At 38.4% G+C, this 20,780-nt stretch overlaps 1 protein-coding gene and 1 long non-coding RNA gene across 9 annotated transcripts in view; one reads left to right on the forward strand and one right to left on the reverse strand.

The window, feature by feature from the left end:
* Positions 1–20,780, forward strand: part of stag1a (STAG1 cohesin complex component a) — a 93,658-nt gene that overhangs the window by 24,919 nt on the left and 47,959 nt on the right.
* Positions 10,244–20,157, reverse strand: LOC147846361 (uncharacterized). 2 transcript variants are annotated; one of them, XR_015478508.1, is made up of 4 exons: positions 19,054–20,157; positions 17,873–18,191; positions 15,252–17,826; positions 10,244–15,062 (listed from the first exon to the last, which is right to left on the reverse strand). It is a non-coding gene; the product is annotated as an uncharacterized LOC147846361 (long non-coding RNA). The 2 variants fall into 2 exon arrangements; XR_015478509.1 differs by having other exon boundaries at positions 17,873–18,140; positions 19,049–20,157.

Raw genomic sequence — 20,780 nt, forward strand, 5'->3', positions numbered from 1 at the left:
CTGCTGAACAGATGGGGATTTTAGTAGTCAAGAAAATGAGTGTAATTTCTGTGCTGCCAACAAAGAGCATTGCGATTCTGTTGTATTGTATGGCTTTGAAATCCCCGTAGCTGCATTCATTTCATTTTCATTGCTTTGTGTGTGGTAAGGGTGAACTAACAAATTGCTTGAGAGTCTTTCATCTGTAATTTATGTCAGAGTCGAGGAAAACGGAAAAAGCTTATGTGTGATCCACACGGCGGTATCCCAGCATGTCATTTCAACCCCTTTTTTTCTGCCCTGTGACACATTAAGAGGCAATCAGTTGTGCCTGTTCACCAGTCTCCCATCACCCTCCATTGATTTACTCTTAATAGGGTTTTTGCCCTTGACCGAATGGAGGGAGTCATTCAGCTAATGCCTACACATTTGGAACGTGGCTGCAGATCATTTCAAAGTACCTGCTCAATAGTGTTGGGTATTGTTTGGGGTTATTTCAAACTTGTGATTAATCGATTTAAAATCACCGGTACTGACTTTTAAATCAGTACTGTGCCAAAACGGTGCTTGAAATGATACTTTTGAGCCTCAAAATAATTGTTAGTTGCATTATTAAAGTGCAGTGCAGAAATGTAAACACAGCAATCAAACTAATACCGTCATGTTTTCGCCGTGTTTTGTGACAGGATAGTTCAAATACACATACATTTTTTCCATTTGTTAAAATCTAAATTTGAAACATCTAAAATTACAAGTAACTCCGGAGGAAACGTTGGATAGTGTGATGATGCACCAACATATGTTGTATGATGTTTTTGACATATACTGTACCTTATTATATGCATACGTCATGTTAATAGCAATACCGGTGTTTTCATGAGTAGCAATATTTAGTCAGTGCAAGCCCATTTGCGATGGTGTACGTGGTGTTAAATTTGACATATAGCAGCCACTTGCACGGTGGACAGCATCTGGCGATTATATGAAGGATTAAACAGAAGCTCTCGTGCTAGATGTGGCAAACAGTTACCTGAAAATTCCATCCCACAGACTTTTCATAGCGGAGTTGAAGCCAATGGAAATCTTTTATCCACTCTTCGAAAAGTGTAGATGTCACGTCAGCGAGATCAAACGGGAACAAAAAGGTGCGGATTCAAGTGCAGTTTTATTTACAATGTGCATCAAACAGAAAAACAAGGTGTCCAAAGTGCAAAGTACAAATAAACAACAAAACAATAAACACAAAACAGAGACAGGGCTCAGGAATCAGAAACTCTAAACTTAATGGAATACGGAGACAAGATAGACAAATGACGCAGTGACAAACAGAGGTGAAATGGTTGTATAAATAGTCCAAGAAATTAACAGGAAACAGGAACAGCTGTGAGCCAATCAGTGTACGTGGACCGGGTGTAATGTGCGTGGTATGTATGAACTTGTAGTCTTTTTAGCACTGTAGTTAAATCTCAGAGTCCGTGAACTACAGCGCCCTCCGGTGGTCACTGACCGTCACGCCACGCATGCCATGGTTTCTGAAACAAAATCTGTCAGTGTTATCTTTATTCTCATCTTCAGCACTTTACAATTTTTCGTGGTAGTAGCTCTCTCTGTCATCCCAAGCCAGAAGGCATTGACTAAGTGATTGACAGCTGATATTTCAGTGCTAAAGCAGTGGGCCAATAAGAAGGGCGCAAAGGCGGGGCAAGAATTACTTGGCTTTATTTACTGCAAGTTGACATGACAACTGTTTCAAACCATTCCTGAGCGCTGCGTTTTGTGTTTCAAGTGCAGAGATGCATTCTGCGTGAATTTCTCCCAAATCTGCGCATGTGGTGAACATTTTGCAGTAAAAACTGGTCGCACACAACAATTTAATGCACTCGTACACATGCTCCCAATTATATTTTGAGGTCGCATAGATAAAATTTTGGGCGCATATGCGACCAAGATGGTCGCAATTTCGAGCCCTGTATTGGCACCGGGTTTCGGTACCCAACTCTACTGCTCAAACGTTTATTTTCTAGTGTTATTTGATGTTCATTAAAATGTAATTTTATGTGATTACCTCAGGCCATGTCCACACATACACTGGTATTTTTATAAATGGGGTTTTCCCGCTTTCGTTTTTTAAAAACTCTGTCCACATGAAAACGCACTGTGATGCATGTTAAGGGCAGCTGAACCAACAGGTGGCAATAATACATTTGCACAAGTAAATTGCATAAAAATCAGTGCAAACACGAGGAACAGAGCAAAAAACATGTGATGCATTTGCCACGAATGTGTGGAACTTTGCCTCATTTGTGACTTGTGTATCTGGTGTGAACCCAGTCATGTTGGCCAATAAGAAAAGGGAAAAGAGCTGACACAAGCTGACTCTGGTTGTATCGTCCACACAAACACACTGTACCCAGATTTTTGGAAAACCTTCACCCTGGCCGGAGTTTCCTGATAGGTTCGGTTTCAGTAACCTGACACTCTGTTTTTTTATGGACAAACAGCGTAAACCCATAGAGAAAAATGGAGTTTTAAAAATACTCGAGTTCATGTGGACAGGGCCTCAGTCAACAAAGTGTTCAAAGGTTTTGTACATTTTTATTAAAGGAATAGTTCACCCCAGAATTGGAGTTGCTCAGTACTCACTCACTTCCAGTTTGTCTAGTCACAATATTATAGCCAAAAACACTATGTTAAAAGAATATTGCCATACAAAAGGAAGGGTTGGGGGATGTCGACCAATTTGACATTGTACGATTTCTAATGTGAAACATCGCGATGGACAATGGCATCGTTGTCGTAGGCGGCGGTGAATTAATTATTTATTAATAATTAATTAATTCATAACAAATTAATTATTTGTAGCCTACTGTTTCAACTACCTGACCTGCATGGTCTTTGTTTTACCCAAGATAGGTTACACAGAAAGTGCCACCTGTCAATTACTTTTTCCGTGGGACTCCGGGATGAATAGGCAGAGGTATCTGTGTCATTATAATGGGGTCAACAAACTTGGTAAAAAAGGTGCACAACCAACAGGAACCAACCAACAGTATCTGAGGTTTTCGCTAAAATTGCAACAGAGGCTCATTCTGGAAACAAAGTCCCATGGATGTTTCTGGAGACCGCGAATTACATGGCCGGAGGTAATTATGGCTGCATTTCATTTTTTTAAGCGAACGCTACAGGGCGGTGTGACACTGTTCCCTTCCGCACTTGCCAGCTGACCACTTACCTCCGTGTGGAGGGCTTTCCCGCTGCAAACAGTTTGTCCAGTTAGGTCATCGTATACATCGGCAGGCTTGACGCAGAGAGGAGCTGACGACGACAACCGGGTTCGAGTCCAGGGAAGAGTGGTTCCAGAAATTATGTAAGACAAAAACAGAATCCAAAAAATAAAGTGAATGAGTGAACAACAGGCTGAGAATGTGGTCAAAATCAGACGAGGGCTTTTATTTTTCAGGACGGATTTTTTTTTTTTAGGTTTAGGGAAGTAAGCGGTGGGGCGGGTCAATCGGTAAAACCGCTGAAGTTCAGGCAAGGAGGAGGAGGGTGGGCCGGCCGATTGGCCGGTCGCCCAGACAATCATTCTGCCAGTTGGACGGACAGTCGTTCGACAGCAGCCTCTTGTGGGTTTACGCGAGAATGGCGCTCGTGAGAGACATTCGACATGCAAAAAAGAGCGCACAGCCGCCTCTCACGGATTCGCGAAAACAAAAACTGCACAAATACGTACCTAACGGGACGTATTTCGCGGTCTCCAGAAACGTCAGCGGGACTACATTTCCGGCATAAGCCTGGGTTGCAACATTACTAAGTACAAGCGTAAAGCAAAAGATTGAAGCAGTGTACTGAGGCTGTGACACGCTACCTGATAGATTTAAAAGACAGAAGAGTCGTTAGATAGAGACAAGATTAATTAAATATCACCTTTAACAATTGTGAGACGCAATTCAACTGTACATCCTTGATAAACTGTCTAATGTGCACTGCTCTCAGGAGCTCAGACGAGCGCATGACAGAGTGTTTGTGTGTGTGTGGTCACATGATGTGTGTTTTCAACGGTATAGTGTGGAAGAAGGGCTTTTTAGAAATGCTAGTTGAAACGCCAGTGTGGATGTGGATTGTTTTCATTCTAAAATGGTATTTAAGACTTATTAGTGTAAACAGGGCCTAACTACTGTGTGTGTTTCCCGGGTTGCTGCTGCTGTGTTTCAGCCATCGGCGATGGACAATGCCATTGTCTATCGACCCAACCCTGATACAAGGTTAAAAATTATACTGTAAAAGCAAAGACAGAGAGAGATTGAGAAAATCCAGGCCAAAAAAGCACATTTTCAAGCACATTTAAATCAAGTAGATTTAATGCAGTTGTGCCAAGCGAAAACTTTTAATAAAACTTGCATTTATTTTGCATTCATCGTCAACTGAACATGGGCAACATCTGTGAAACTTGGATAATATTTTAGACACAGATCTTTAGCAAAAACCATGTCAGCATTTTCTTTGCTCTTTCAATTTTTGTAGCTGCATCTACCATGAAATCTATTGAATAAACAAACAGATGCAGCAAAAACATCTGAAAAGATTTTTGGAAGCATAACTTGCAAAATAAACATTGGCTTCATAATGTAAACACTTTACAAATAGCTTGATATAAATATCAAATGCAAAATACAAACCACCTTTTGTAATCTCTCAAGTAGACGTTTTGGACTGTTTACACTATTAACTACTAACTTATTACCTGCCTATTATTAAGTTATTAAAAGTTTTTTAGTACTTATAAATCTTATTCTACATCCATAATCCTAACTACAAAACTACCTTACTAACTATTAATAAGCAGATAATTAGTAGTTTATTGAGCTAATAGCCTTAATTAATGGTCTGTAATAGCATGAATTGTACATTAAAGTGTTACCAATATGAAACAAACCTTGAGATCTACAGTTTTGTACAGGCTTTTGAAGCCCTCATTTTGGCAATCATACACTTGGCCAGGTAAAAAGTCACTTGCTTATGTCATCAGAAATGTTTGTTCACGTCTTGTATAGCCTCTGGCTTTGTGGTTATACCTGACGCACACCTGAGGGTTTCTTCAGAATTTGACTGAGGAATTCCTTCGCTTGTTTTGATGTGGTTTTGTTGTAGTGAATGCAGTAAATTGTAGTTTTTTAACATTTTGTAGAAAATGTCAAAACATTTATTATGACAGTATGTTTTACTCATAAATGCTTTGATAAAACTCCACACAACAAAATTTCCCTGCTAACATTTAAGCACTGTTGAGTGCGTTCTTAACTGATTGCTCATTGTGTTCACTGTGTCGTTCAGCTGATCTGTCTATGAACTGACATATGTCATTTTGAATCCACCAACGGTGTATCTGTGTTTGCACATGGTGAACAGCATTGAAGAGTGGAAAACTGAAGACCTTCACAGCCAATTGCAGTGATATCTGCTGGCAATTTTTTAAGAACAGACTAAACATCACTGAAATGCTAGCGGGAAATTAACAATTTTTAAATTTCAGTACTAATTGGTGCAGAAGCCGATACTTTTGACAACCCTAGTTGAATCACAGAAGAATAAAAGAAAGAAAGAAACAAATTTCCATTTAGCACTGCTGTCACCTGTACTCAGACCATAGAAAGCCTGTCGGGATTGTCATGTTTCTTTCTGGTGCATCTGTTCACCTTTCGTCTCTGGTCTTTGTTAAAATTTGCTTTATAGACTTTGTTGTATAAAGTTGTTGCAGTGCAGTTTGTTTGCAAATCCAGACATAAGTCGGCCAAACTAAAAAAAACTAAATTTTTGCCATTCGATCAGTGCATTCCTAATTAGTTGGGTTGGCATTAGGAATGCACAGAAAATGACAAATCCAAGCCAAGACCAAATATTCTGGATGCACTTAATCAAAAACCGAAACTGTAATAATTATTTGTTGTTATTAAACTCAATAACTTACATTATGCTGATAAAAAAAGAAGCTTTGAGCTGTCACTCCTCCTCCTGTAAGCTGTTTTAATGCGTACACCAACCCCACCCCTAACCCTACCCCCAGTGACATCACTCGTAGAAGAAGTGCAAAAAAGGTGGAGCTCAAGCTTAAGCTCCCCCTCGCTGGAGCTCAGCTCTCCTCAAATGGCTCTGCAGCGAGCACCACTTGGAAAATTTTGACGGTTTTAAAACCTTGATTTTTCTAAACTGCGGTATACCTTGAAAACGGTTATTGTCCCTTGCCTACTAGTAGACATAAATTGATTTGAGAATTCCCAACACGAGTGATTCGCATGAAACACGTGTTAAGTGTGTCAATCGTGCAAAACACTCAACTCTTGCTGCTTCATTCGCTCATTTGCACGTATCACACTGCAGGATGTCTATTTGCGTCTTTGCATTGCATTGCAACATGTAAATCACTCACACTTGCTTCTTCTGCGTCTGGTGTAAACACAGCATTAGAACATATGCTTGTTTGTTGTAAAAATCCTCAAAAATGCCAAAAAATACTAATTTGTGCATCTCCTTTCTTGCATATGCAGCCATGTTGCCGTTGTAGCTGGTGTATTATGGGACATTTTTGTACCCCTTGGTTTTGAGTGTGGTTCTGGTAAATCTCCTTTTCAAGGGCTACACTTTTAAGCTAAAGCAAATTGGGACAACCCCTACCTCTTCACGTGAATGTGGAAAACGAGGGGTAATGGAAGAGCTAAGGGGTAGAATTGAGATTGGGTCTAATACTCAGCTCTTAAAAGATGTGATTATAGGAAATATTTTGCCCATAGTTGTGTTATCTGGAATGGTTTGAATCTTGGTCATTGAAGTCCACTCTCCTCAGTCTCCTCATGCACTGCTGCCTTAAAATACGGCTGTATAATGTTTAAATTTCATACAATTCACTGTGAAAGGTCTGACGGAGCTCATGTCCTTGAGTGATCCACCTTCTTATACACTGTTCTATATGTGAGCGCTTTGTCTTGAGCTATTGAATAAACTTCTCCCTCTGGATGTATCAAATTACATCCAAGTTGACGGTAAGATGGATGATGCTATTTTAATTAAAAGCCTACTCAAAAAATCTGTAGCGGTCAATATTTGTGAAAGCACTCCCTGTATTTCTCACGTGTGTGTCTGGTGGATTAATATAGTGTGTGTGAAAGAGAGAGAGAGAGGTAGTAGTTGGCAGGGGTGTGAATGTGCTCCACGCATGCGTGTGTTGCTTTTACTGTAAAGCACTTAACATGCATGACATGTATTCCAGAAGGCAGGCGTTGCGATGGCAACCCTTGTAGGTCATAAGCTGCAGGTTTGATTTGATTGGCTGAATGAAGCAGGCGCACACAGGAGAGATCAGTCAGCGTGCAGGACTGTTTATCTACAGGATGTCCTTTTGGATCTGCTCTACCAATCTGATTTCTCTCCTCAGCTATTTTATCTTCACAAGCAGAGCAATATTAAGACTTGCTCTGTCTTGCCGTATTTAAACGTGATCCATGTTTTTATTTCTCTTTTGTGGATTGGGATTTGTTTTGATGTGCCTGAGCTGCAGTGCTGGATGCTGTTTTGGTTTGTGTGTGTGTGTAAAGTGAGAAAAGTTCTTATGATTTTATTTTCTTGTATATATATTTTCATGTATGTGTTTTGTGTGCAGGTATTACAGTATACTGTACAGCATAACCATAGTTGTTATAGCACGTTCATTTATTTTTAAGGGCACTTATTTCACCCCTTTTTTAAGATTTAATATATGTTGTGTGCCTCCAAAATGTGTCTTTAAAGTTTCAGCTCAAAATACTCATGAGATTATTTAATTTGACTTTTCTGTATATTTGAAATTTGAGCTGTTATGGCATTGTATCAGTTTTATTTCCTGTGCCTTTAATGCAAATGAGCTGGTTCTCCCCGCCCAACGTTCCCACATGCGTGTCGGAGCCATTGAAATCATGTACCCTTCACATAGATAAACAGCAGAGTGACAGACAAGAATGAAGCAGATCTCCCTTACTACAGAAATAACTTTCCTAACTGTTATTTGATATATTTGCTGTGGAGTTAATTCAAGCTTTTCTGCAATAATTAGTTTTTGGCTTGGCAAATGTGACACATTAATATCCACTGCAGTGTAGATATTCATTATGTTCATTCATTCATTTTCTTGTCGGCTTAGTCGCTTTATTAATCCGGGGTCACCACAGCGGAATAAACCACCAACTTATCCAGCAGGTTTTTATGCAGCGGATGCCCTTCCAGCCGCAACCCATATCTGGGAAACATCCACACACACACATTAACACACACACTCATACACTACAGACAATTTAGCCTACCCAATTCACCTGTACTGCATATCTTTGGACTGTGGGGGAAACCGGAGCACCTGGAGGAAACCCACGGGAAGGCAGGGAGAACATGCAAACTCTAAACAGAAACACCAAATAAGGTTCGAACCAGCGACCTTCTTGCTGTGAGGCGACAGCACTACCTACTGCGCCACTGCCTCGCCCCATTCATTAAGTTAATGTACAAAATATACCTGGTTTGAGTCCACGAACAGGGATTTAAGCATCTTCTTTTATAATTGTACTGAAATTATTCGGCTGTAGTGATGAATCAGGTAGCGATTTTACTGTCTTTACTTTATAACAAACATGCACTGTTTTAAAAAACATTTTAAACCTGTAAAGCTTATTCTTGAGGTGCTGATGATCACAGAGAGCTGAACAGATCTTTTAATCCCAATTACTTTGTGCACATCCTGTCTTGTGGATGTGGTTATGAATTTTACGCGTTACTATGGAGGCATATTAATACGCGGTTGTCAATCAGTTCGGTGGGCAGGGAGACCGACTTCTACAACACGTTGTGGTGGGCCTTAAAATGGGAGGGATTTGGATCCTATTTTTAACATCAGGAAATTTCAAAAGAGAGACTTTTTGTGTTTCTATCACTCCAGTATGATTGTGGACACATTATACCTACACACAGTTCTGTCCAAACAGCTTACAAAAGATGATTTTCCTTATGGGTGCCATTGAAATAAATAGAATAGGCCAATATCACAGCATTTTGATGATTTGAGGGATTTATATTAGATAATGCAATGAATTAGTATATCATTGCATTGCATTGTGCTTTCCTTGTTGTTTTCCCTGACGTTTAAGAGTATTCATTATAATTTGTGTGAAAATGTATGTAAATATACATTTATTCAGCAGGAATACACACTACAGATTTCTGATGTTCATAAAGATTCAGATTTTTTAAAAGAATATAGGTGTTTTCCGGTACTGGTTTGCGGCTGGAAGGGTATGTGCTGGCAGTAGTTGGCAGTTCATTCCACTGTGGCGACCCCTGATAAATCTGGGATTAAGCTGAAGGAAAATGAATGCAGTTTCTCACTTTTTTCTAAAATGGATCAATCATTTTATTAACATCATCACTGTGCAGCTTCTTATGGTCATAACTAAGCCCACACAGAATCTGCGCGCGCAGAATTCCGCAGATTTCCACAGATTTTTAGCCCATCATTAATTCTGTTTATTTACTTAAGTAAATGTGTGTAAATCTATATTTATTCAGTTTTAAAATTAATTACAGTAATATTATTGACTAATATAAAAATGTTAATCTGATTAATATACAATGCAGTTTGTACTAGAGGTGTGAACCTATACTCGTCTCATGGTTCGGTTCGGTTACGATTATCATGCCATCGATTCGGTTCAATTCGATATCTCGGTGCATCACGGTGCATTGACGATGCTTTCCATATATAGTGTTATATTTTAGGGGGGAGGCTATAACATGCAGTCTGTATAAACACACAGACACACAGCAACACACTGTCTCTCATTCAAACACATACACAAACATAGACAGCATCAAACAAACACACACACACACACACACAAACAAACACACTTAACCTCTTGCAACAGGGAGAGCTCGCGCTGAGCGGAGCAGAAAAACGAAAAAAACGTTAAAAAAAAGCACTTCTCCGACGGTCCCTTACTGAGAGCTCCTCTCAGCGCGAGCTCTGCCGGCTAAAGTAAACGCAGACTGCGAGGGCTTAAACGGAGCAGTGCTCGTAATGTCGAGCGAAAAAAAGAAAGACAGCTGTGAAACATAACCAGCTTTGTCTTTCTGTAGGAAACACACTTTAAATCTTTTTAGGGTAAGCGTTTTTTGAGTTATTGCCGTCTATAACTGAAAGTGTGTCAGGAAAATCGAAAACAAAACCAATAGAAGCACGCTCATTTCTGGCGCCCCACTGGATATACAGCGCCCCAAGCATTTGCCTATGGTGCCTATGCCACGGGCTGGCCCTGAGTTGGCTGAGTGTTGTAAATAACGGCGCTCACCTCCCTCGCGACAGAGCGCTAGGAGATAAATGACGTCACTACATAATAACCGGTTATGGTTATTACTGCATCGATACCAAATTGTCCGCGTCTGCATCGCGGTGCACCGAAGAAACAATTAATTTTGACACCCCTAGTTTGTACTGTATTATTTTCTGTCTTTTAGTAGATAAATTATATGAGAGATTTGCTTTGTTTACCAAATAAAGTAAATCTAATTGGATTTGCATTTTAAGCATTAAATACAAGTTAAAAATATATTAGTTTTTATTTCACATATTAAGGTTTTAGTTATAATAATCCCAAAATAATTCCACAGAAATCCGCAGATTTTTACCAAAATTCTCAACAGAAATAGCAAAAAACATCAACAGATTCCGTCTGGCCCTAGTCATAACTCTGTGCAGATCTTGTGACCAATCAAATGCCTTGTAGTATCTGAGGTGCCATTACAAGCCATGACTGAAATTGGTCACTTGCTGCATTCATGAGTCACTACATCTTGTAATTACAACTTGTAAACTGGGAATTTTTTGAGGACTAGCACATGACCACTGTGCCACCAGACCTACATACAGTAGATTCATTTAGGCGCTGTCTTTAGGCATTGATAGTGTTGCCATAGAAATTGAGATTTCTGAGTTAAAAAAAATACTGAATGCTATATTTAAATAGAGATACTTTTAGACAGATTGAGCATTGTTTTTATTGACGGTGGCTGGCATGAGTCAGATGCACTTTTCCTAAATAACTGGCAGAGTTGTGATGTATAAAAATGTATGTTGTATTTACATAAACAAAACAACAAGGGACTACTCAATATGTTTGTTAAACTCACGTGATATAGCAAACAAAGCTGCACATTTCAAGCCACATAAAGCGATGTTTAACCAGTAATTTTAATAAATAGAAACATCTTTTAAAAACACTGTTTTGGAAAGAGGGTTTGTTTGAAAATGTAGCTGACTACAGCTGTAGTATTTCACGATCAGTATTTTTTAATGGGCTATACACAGGCTGCTAATCACAAGGGTGTTTGACACCCCATTTCACTTTAACATCTGAGCTGTTGAGCACGTTTTTTAAACACTGCTGATTGGCCATTGTGGTCACATGCTCAACAGAAATGACTGTGATTGGCCGTAAAGGTCATCGGTTCACCGTTCTTTACCGCTGTTCACAGAGTGCAAACACAGATACACATAAACTGAAGCTGTTTAAAGCCACGTTGATCAGCTGGTCTGTCTATGAGGTGACATAGAAGTGATCCACTGATGGATCGACTGATCTACACAGCTTTGAACTGCTCCAGTGTCTGTCGCTGCATCCGAAACTGCATACTTCCATACTATATAGTATGCTAAAAACAGTATGTGAGCCAAGTAGTATGTCCGAATTCATAGAATTCGAAAATCAGTATGCGAGAAGTACCCGGATGAGTTACTACTTCCGGCGAGATTCTGGAGTGAGCATCCCATGCACGCTGCGCTATCCCATAATGCCCCGCGAGAGAATTCATGAAAGGAAGTGAGGCGACGCAACTGACGCAGGCAGGTTTTTTATTCAAATGCAGTACCTACTGAGTAGTAGGCGGTTTCAGACGCAGCATGTGAATCTGTCTGCACTTAGTGAACAGAAGAGTGGTGAACTGATGACCTTCACATGGCTAATCACAGTCATTTCTGTTGAGCATGTGAACACAATGGTCAATCAACGGCGTTTAAGTACATGCTCAACAGTGCTCAAGTATTAGCAGGAAATAGACTTTTTAAAAATGTCATTACTTATTGGTACCAAACTCGACACCTTTGACAACCCTGGTCGTAAGAGCGTCATTTTAGATACCCCATCTGTCAGCTTGATGCTGTTTAATTTCAGAACTTGTGAAACATTTAAAAAATGGTCAGAAGTTTTTTTAACTGTTGTTTTCTAACGGCTTTAACCTATGCATTTGAAGTGAGTTGCAAGCTATAAAAGCCCCTTGTGTCGCTACTAACAAGGGTTTCGGATTTTTTAACAAATGTTGAATAATTACTGTTGACAGTGTTTGTAGAATGGGTTTTGGGTTAAAGATTGTGCATAAGTAATAATATATAACAATCCAAGAAGTTGTGACATTGTTTTGCATAAAAAAGAACAATGTTCTTCTTTTGCAATGTGCTTAATAAACAGCCCTTATTCATAATTTTATATCAGTTGACACATATCTGCTGCATGCACACATTTCCACCTACTCAGTGGTTTTTATATCACGGCATAAAAATGGAAAATTTGTAGGAGTTAGTTTGAAAAAACAGAATAAATTGAGAATTAATAAAGAATGTCTCCTCTTAAGAAAGGTCTTGTAATTCAGTGGATCTGAGCTTCACTGTGATTCACTCTAAATTAATAATCACATTTTTCATTAACCGTCGTGGTATATTGAATGCTCTTTCTCTGCCTCAGAAATCACTGCAAAAATGTGTTTGAAAATTTGTCTATGAACAGAGCAGTTATAATTTGGTCTACACCTGTGTGTTGTCTCTTTTCATTACATTTATACACTCACATGTGGTGGTACAGTCTTTGAAGCAAATCCATCAAGTTCAACATTATTTTATTTTAAAGGTCTAACATTAAATGTAATAAAAAATGTGACAAAGCAATATGATTATTTACAGTAATATCACGTTTTGAAAGATAAAAATGATATCCAACATTCATCTACAGAAAGATAAGTTTATTTAAAGGTTCTGTTATCAATTACTCAGCCCCATGCTGTTCCAATCCCAGAGACCTAACACAAATTAAGATATTTTAGATGAAATCTGAGAGCTCTCTGATCCTTCATATACAACACGAGTTCCCACTTAGTGGGGATTGCAAAATTCTTGTAATTTTCAAGGCTGGAAACTTTCTATGGTGATTAATGGGAATATATGGGAAATAATATTAATTCGTTAGAATTAACGGCAATTAATAGGAATAAACTGTGAATTTGATTAATTGAGCCTATACATGGTACGTAATGTAATTTTAAATAATCCGTCCATTTAAATTACATGAATTTTTTAACATAAAATGTATTAAAATGTAAAAATAAGTTATTGTGCAACAAAATGTACCATTGTATAAACAAGTACTGAGCAAACATTTAGGTAAAAGAATAAAACACACACTAAGAAAATACCATCCCCTGCACACTATGCCCCTTAAAGTAAATTTAAGGCACTCCCCTGTTTGGTATTAGTTTATATTCATGTCAGCTTATAGTTAGGTTTCTATATGCAATTTATGGCCCGTTTCCACTGAGTGGTACAGTACACTACGGGTCGGTACAGGTTACCTTTATCAGCCTTGCACTGCCAAAAGTGTACCAATGTTGTGTGTACCATGAGCATGGTGTACACTAGAAAGTTTCAGTCAACGTCAATCTCGCTTGAGGAAATGTCAAAGTAAAGCTGTACGGGTCGTTCACATATCATATGAGAAGAACTTCTCACAAAACAGATGCTTTAAACACGTAAATACTTAAATACATAAATACCCATAAATGTTCATTACTAACCTTTCTATGATCATAATTTGATTATAACTACAGCTCAGTGATATAGTGAAATAGTGATATAGTGAAATAGTTTACTGTAACATCTGCAATTATATGAAATAAATAAATAAATGCAAATTAAATTAACACATACAGACTCTCCAGTCTCCGATATGTTACCCATTACAGAAAAGCTACACACAGCATACATTAAGTCCTTATTTGGGTTCAAAAACAACATGCAACTTATAGCCCACGGTCATAGCAAACCTGTCCTCATCTGTATGTTTAATCTTCAGCAGCACATGTAACCTATTTGTTAGAAAGTAATTCTGACATTCCCAGTTCATAATAGTCCAAAAGGTGATGATAATAGTGAAACATGGCAGTTTGTTTATCTTTTAGGTTGCAGAAGCATCATTTGTTCCTTTGCTTTTTCGGGCTTCTCCTTTGTTTTTGTTTTTTTGCATGTTTGTTTGTTAATGAAAGAATCAGATGTCTGAAGCACTTCAATATTCATGCTCACGTTATTATCATCAGCTCAAAAAGTTCGTAATTCAAATATAGATGCGCATGCATCTATAGAAAGTGTAAGCGGATGCGCTTTAGCCGGCCTTGTGAACAACAATAGGGTACAGGGTAGATTCTGCTCTTCTTCTTGGGCTTTGTGGTTGTTCATCAAGATGATGACAAGGTTGATTTGAGCTTGGGTTGTACATGGTTTGTTATTATTTGTATACATTATTACAGTGTGATGTCCCGGCTGTGTATTTAAAAAGGGCATTACCTTTGTTTTAATTTCTCTGCCTTGTGCACGAGCTAGTGACGTATCTCTGTAAACCAATAGCGTTCAGCTCTGCCTTTTGGTACCCTTTTGTTGTGCTAGGTACCCTTTGGAAAGGGTACCCAAAAAGTGGTATGCAGTTTGCATTTTGGGATCTTTTGACTGGAAAAGGCCATAAAAGCTTACCTAACCGTATCGTACCATACCACTCATTGGAAACGGGCCATTATATAAATTCCTCTACATATCTAAGAAATTTACATGAATTCCCATAAGTTCCAATAAAGTTTCCAACTTGGAATAGTTACAAAATTCTCAATTTCCCATGGCAAAATCATGTGGCTTAAGTGATACAACAGTAATTATACGAAGCTCCAAGAATACATTTGTAAATTTAACCAGTTAAACTCTAATGCTGTTATTTTCGGATTTCCGCCTGGATTTTGCCTACCCAAATTTAAAAGCTTCCCAAATCCACATACAGAGGTGTAAATGCAAAAATTTGGTATCATTTTAAAGAAAACCCTTTGAATTTTTTTAAAACACTATTGAAATTGTTTAAAATAACTGTATATGTTGTCTGTCTTATAATAAACACCTAAAAAAGAGGCACATTTTGTATTTTTTTTTATAAACTCAAATTTAAAAGTGTACCTTTTAGGTTCTGTGTGGTCTAGCATGCTGTAATTCATTTTGGTGGTTCTTGCACAAGTATTTTGTATATCTTGTGTAATTTTGTGTATTTTATGCTCATGCACTCCCGGAAAAAATCATCGAATGACTGCTAATCACAAATTAGTGTCTTCAAACAGAGTCTTCTTGTGAAAATATGCTCACATTACAATATATCAGTCACTTTTTTTCCAATATTGTGCAGCCCTAATATGAAGTAATGTAGGTCTGTGTGTTTTAATGCTGCGCACATAGGAGGAGATTTTAGCTTTTGTCAATTCCCATGTATCACTGTTTCATAGCTTGAGCTGTACTCTGGCAGTGATAAATGTCCCATTTATGTCATTTTAAGTCCTGCTTGACTTTTCGCAGCTGGAAGGTTTCTGTTAATGAAACAAATGTGCAGCTTGGAATTAACAGATATTGGAATAGCTTGTGGAAACCCAGCATCTTAAGGAAAACCAATGCATCTGTGAACAGTGATTATGTTCCCACCTCCCAAAAAACAAACCTTTTGGAGTGTTTATTACACGTTTTTATAATATTTTGATGAATCATAAGTTTCAATCCTTAATATAATATTTGAAACCATTTTAATCATCAACTTGCATTTGGTTTGGTAATGTTTGTCTTTAAAAGCCTGTTTATTAGAACAAATCCAAGGTTAAACAAGCTGCTTAATTTGCCAATGCATCCAGAGAAGGAAAAAACATGCCTTTAGTTCAGCGTCGGGCACATTCCAGCTCCAATTATTAATGTTCATCTGACATTTTTGAAGAAATTAATTTCCTGAATTCATGATATGCTGCTTTATTAGGGCCCTGTTCCTGAACAGATCAGCCTGAGCAGGAGGTTGTTATGCTCAAAACTGGCTGTTTTACACTGCAAAGTGTCTCTTTGGAGGCTTGTTTTGGGTCAGTGCATTTGTTACAGGCTATTATGGATTAAAATGCAGCCGATGGTCAATAATATTGTGTTGGCTCTACTTGGCAGCCGTCCTGGGTTGGCAGCCGGAGACTGAAGAGCAAACAGTAACACTGCAAACCTCTGACATAATTTGTTTTCATCCCTTTGAGAATGATGCACAATTTCGTCTTTGCCCTCAAACCACCAGTGTAATTTAATTATAATCTGTGCGAGTGATAAGCTATTAAAATGTGCCCTGGCAAGACCTCTTCAGTGTTTTACATGTTCTTACAGATCAAAAACAGACCTTATAAATGCAATAAATGTGCTGGTTTCATTGATTGTTTTGATCTAAACATGTTTTTCATTAAAAAATTAAATATTACTTAAACAACATGCATTTCAGCAGAGTTTTTTTCTCAAATATATTTTCCTTTTTAAATTCATCTTTAATGAAATGCATTAAAATTTACTCTGAAAAAAAAACTCTGATGGGTAAAGTTGCAGAAACTTCATTGTTGAATCATAAAAGGGTAAAATAAATTATCTACATAAAAGGTCAAGTTTATGGGTTATATAAATACTTAATAATTACATAAAATACAGTGGTGGTAGACTGAAATATAATAATGCTTTTATATAAAAATATAATTATAGCTTCTCATTCAAAACCTTCAGTTGTGGCTGTTTTTTTATATATATAGTGGGTTATAATCGCAGCAAAATGTATTAAAATGTAAGTGAATTTAACAGTAGTAGTGCTGTGTTATTTGTTTAACCTTTTAAAGGGCCATGAAACCCCCTTGTTTCAGCAGGGTGTTTTCACACAACTACTTTGGAAAAAGTCAGGAAACTGGGCATGTCCTGCTCTGTTTAGGGGTGAGTGTCGAAGGAGCAAAAGAGGGAGGGTCTGTAAAAAATTTGCATAAAAATGGGAGTGTCGATTTGGGCACGCACTGATTTTTACGGAGTTAAAACACACACACACGCACACACACACAGGGGAGAAAGACAGTGACTGTGTTTACATGGACATCAGTAAACGAATTATTTGACAAAATATTAAATGGTGGACTTTAACAGCAGTTTGGATCTTTCATTCAGGTAATTCATTCATGTCCCTCGTGACAAACAAGATATGCTCGTTTCATGCAATGTTTGTTACCGCACGGTGAATGAGAGAAAAAAACCTCCACATTTCCCGGAAACTTAGGGCGTACTCACACTATGCACTCCGAACCGTGCCCAGGCCCGTTTCCCGGATCGTTTGAGAAGTGTGAGTGAGCTGAATCGGGCTCAGGCACGGTTCACTTGGCCGGCCCTGGCCCGGTTGGAAGAGGTGGGCCTGAGCGCGGTTCACTTGTAGTGTGAGTGCAAAACGCGCCAAAGCCCGAAACTGAAAGCGAGACGTGACTTTTAAGAGACTGTTTCATATGAATTTATTAATCATTCTTACTGTTCAGTGAACGCAAACTGCCGTAGTTTATTAAAGACACAAACCCCTCACTGCACGACAGCTGTGCACCTTCAGCAAACCTCCTCATTCCTGCAGCACGGAGCTTTATGATTGTTTATGAGCGCCAAAAGTGGCGGATCTGTTCGGCGAAATATCTGACTGCTTGTCACCGCATCGCTAATTACTGTTTGGCGAAATATTTGACTGCATGTCACTGCATATCAAATCTCCACTGTGCTGAGGGAGAGCGCTTACTGAACAGCGCAGCATCGATGATGTAAGCATGCCCAGGCCCGATTGTAATGTGAGTGCGGGCCGTCGGGGGAACAATGTTCCTTAGAGAAGGAGTTCCTTGTTGTTGGGTGCACTGTGATCCACATGTGAATCCAGCTGCGCTCTCATAGGGACAAAATGAAAACAAAACCTTCACTGCAGCAAATTATTAAAGCAAAACTGCACGCTTGTTTTAACTACACAATGTGGCGTCTCTTTGCCGTCTGAACACTGTAACATTAAAGGTGCAGTAGGTGATCTTCCAAAATGCTAACAGCTAAGCATAAATCTCTGAATCACAGTCCCTGCCCTGCCGTCTAGAGCCACGCCTCCTGAAACACGAGCACAGCAAAAGAACCCTCTCTCATGTGTTAAAAGCGACTTGTGCTAGTCCGGCGGCGTTCAAGCCAATCTGACATGCTATTTCAAAGTAAATATTTAGAGTTGCATGATAAACAATATAGGGAGAGACTAGGCGGAATAGCGGTATTTACCTGTGTTTTGTTGACACATCATCACATGCTGTAAAAGGTCCCTTATGAAACTGAAAATAGTCTCATCAATCTTTCATCGAAAGATTTTAGTGGCTGAACAACACTTCTGTAAAGATATAACCCATTTGTAACAACAACATCTAACTTTACATTAGCTTTGCGTAAAGCTAAAACAGTTTAGAACCATTACCTGTCTAAGACAAATCCTTCAGCCATGGTGTCATCCTTTCTCCAGCGTGCAAAGGTAACTTCAATATTGATTCAGGTTTTTAAAAAGTTTTGACGCAGCATATTTTTACCGATCGCGCTTGCGTGTGGTCTTTCTCGTGAACGTGTGGCGGTCGGCGAAGCTGCTTACAAACGGCTGCGCAGTTCAAATCTGCATTTGCTGACAGACAGATTACGCTACTTATCGGAATTATGAGAGATGTAAGACTCTATTTAATTGGATGAACATTTTTTGTTTTATGCCTTACCCAAAATATAAAAATATGTTTAAATACATTTAAATCATTTACTTTAATCATTACTATTAGACTGTGAAGAGACTTTTAACCAGCACAACAAAAAATGCTTCTGAAGACAATCACCTACTGCACCTTTAATGAATATTAATGAAGTTGCACAATAGAGCGCTGATTGGTTTGAACCAAGTCTTACTCATGCATTAATGCAGCACACTCAGAGACGTAATAAGACACCTCCAGGTACAGACATCCAGTCTACACGCTGGAAAACACGCTAAGATCTCATGGCTGTGACGCAGCTTCAAAAATTTGTTTCAAAACGGAAATACAAATTTGCTCGAAATAACGCAAAAACAACCAATTTTCACTTTTTTAGTAAAATATATGTGTCCTAATAGTGTTTATAGCAGCATGGGACACATATGACTGTCAACAGCTCAAAAAATGTGTTTTGGTGTTTCGTGACCCTTTAAGGTTACATGCTGACTGACTGACAGAGCTGTGCGATGTGTGAGGCCAGCAAACACGACAAAGCTTTCAGTTATGATGAACACAGTTTTTAAATATATACCTTATCTATAGATAAAGGTCTACACTGCAAAAAATGCTTTTCTTACTTAGATCTTTTGTCTTGTTTCTAGTCCAAATATCAAAAAATTCTTAATTCGAGAATAATTTTCTAGACAAGCAAAACATGTTTTCTTGTTTTAAGAAATAATCTGCTAATATTAAGTGATTTTTACCCTAAAACAAGCAAAATAATCTGCCAATGGGGTAAGCAAAATAATCTTATATCAAAAGGAAAAACAAGATTATTTTCCATTTTTCCATTGGAAATCTTTTCCATTGTTTTTCACGTAAACATGCTTGACATGTTTTGACAGTGTATTTATGTCTTGCCTTGTGTTTCAGCACCTCATGCATGAAACAGTGTGAACTAAGCCATCAAGTCATTTCTGCACATCTACTTACACTTTGACGATGGTTCATGTTGTGTATTACTGTGTTACAATAACCTGTGTAGGTTTATTCACCCCGTTCATACATTTTTCCAGCTTACGAGTCACAGCTTGCGTCTAGAGTTAACGGCTCTTCTCAACAGGGTAGAAGGTTGAGACTTTTTTAAAAATGTATTTTATGGTTTATTAGGTTGAAGGAGGAAGGGAAGGATTGCTTAGAATGTCTGTGAGAGCTGTGAAACCGAGGTGGTTATATTAGAGAAGACAGATCTCTTGTAAAAAAAAAAAAAAAAAAAAGAAGAGACACTATTTTTTCCTCAGTAGTGCTCATTAATCATATCTCCACACAACTGGAGAATAAGAGAGAGTGCCAAAGTACCTCACCTTCTAAGTCTATGCTTTATTTTTTATGGAGCTCATTTTTATTATTTACTTTTTTTGCAGAACAAGAATCGTGATATGTGGTCACTAATGTAAAAAGCATGTATTGTTTAACAGCAACTGAGTAATTCAAATTGTAACTCATTCATTCATTCATTCATTCATTAATTCATTTTCTTTTCGGCTTTGTCCCTTTTATTAATCTGGGGTTGCCACAGCGGAATGAACTGGCAACTTATCCAGCATATGTTTTACGCAGTTGATGCCCTTCCAGTTACAACCCATCACTGGGAAACATCCATGCACACTCATTCACACTCATACACTACGGACAATTTAGCCTACCCAATTCACCTGTACTACATGTCTTTGTACTTGAACCCACGCCAACACAGGAAGAACATGCAAACTCCACACAGAAAAGCCAACTGACCCAGCCAAGGCTCGAACCAGCGACCTTCTCACTGTGAGACAAACGTGCTACCCACTGTGGCGCAAAATTGTTTATTTTTTAGATGT

This window comes from Danio rerio, chromosome 2, assembly GCF_052040795.2.
Source record: "Danio rerio strain M-AB ecotype USA chromosome 2, GRCz13ab, whole genome shotgun sequence".
NCBI classification, from domain to species: domain Eukaryota; kingdom Metazoa; phylum Chordata; class Actinopteri; order Cypriniformes; family Danionidae; genus Danio; species Danio rerio.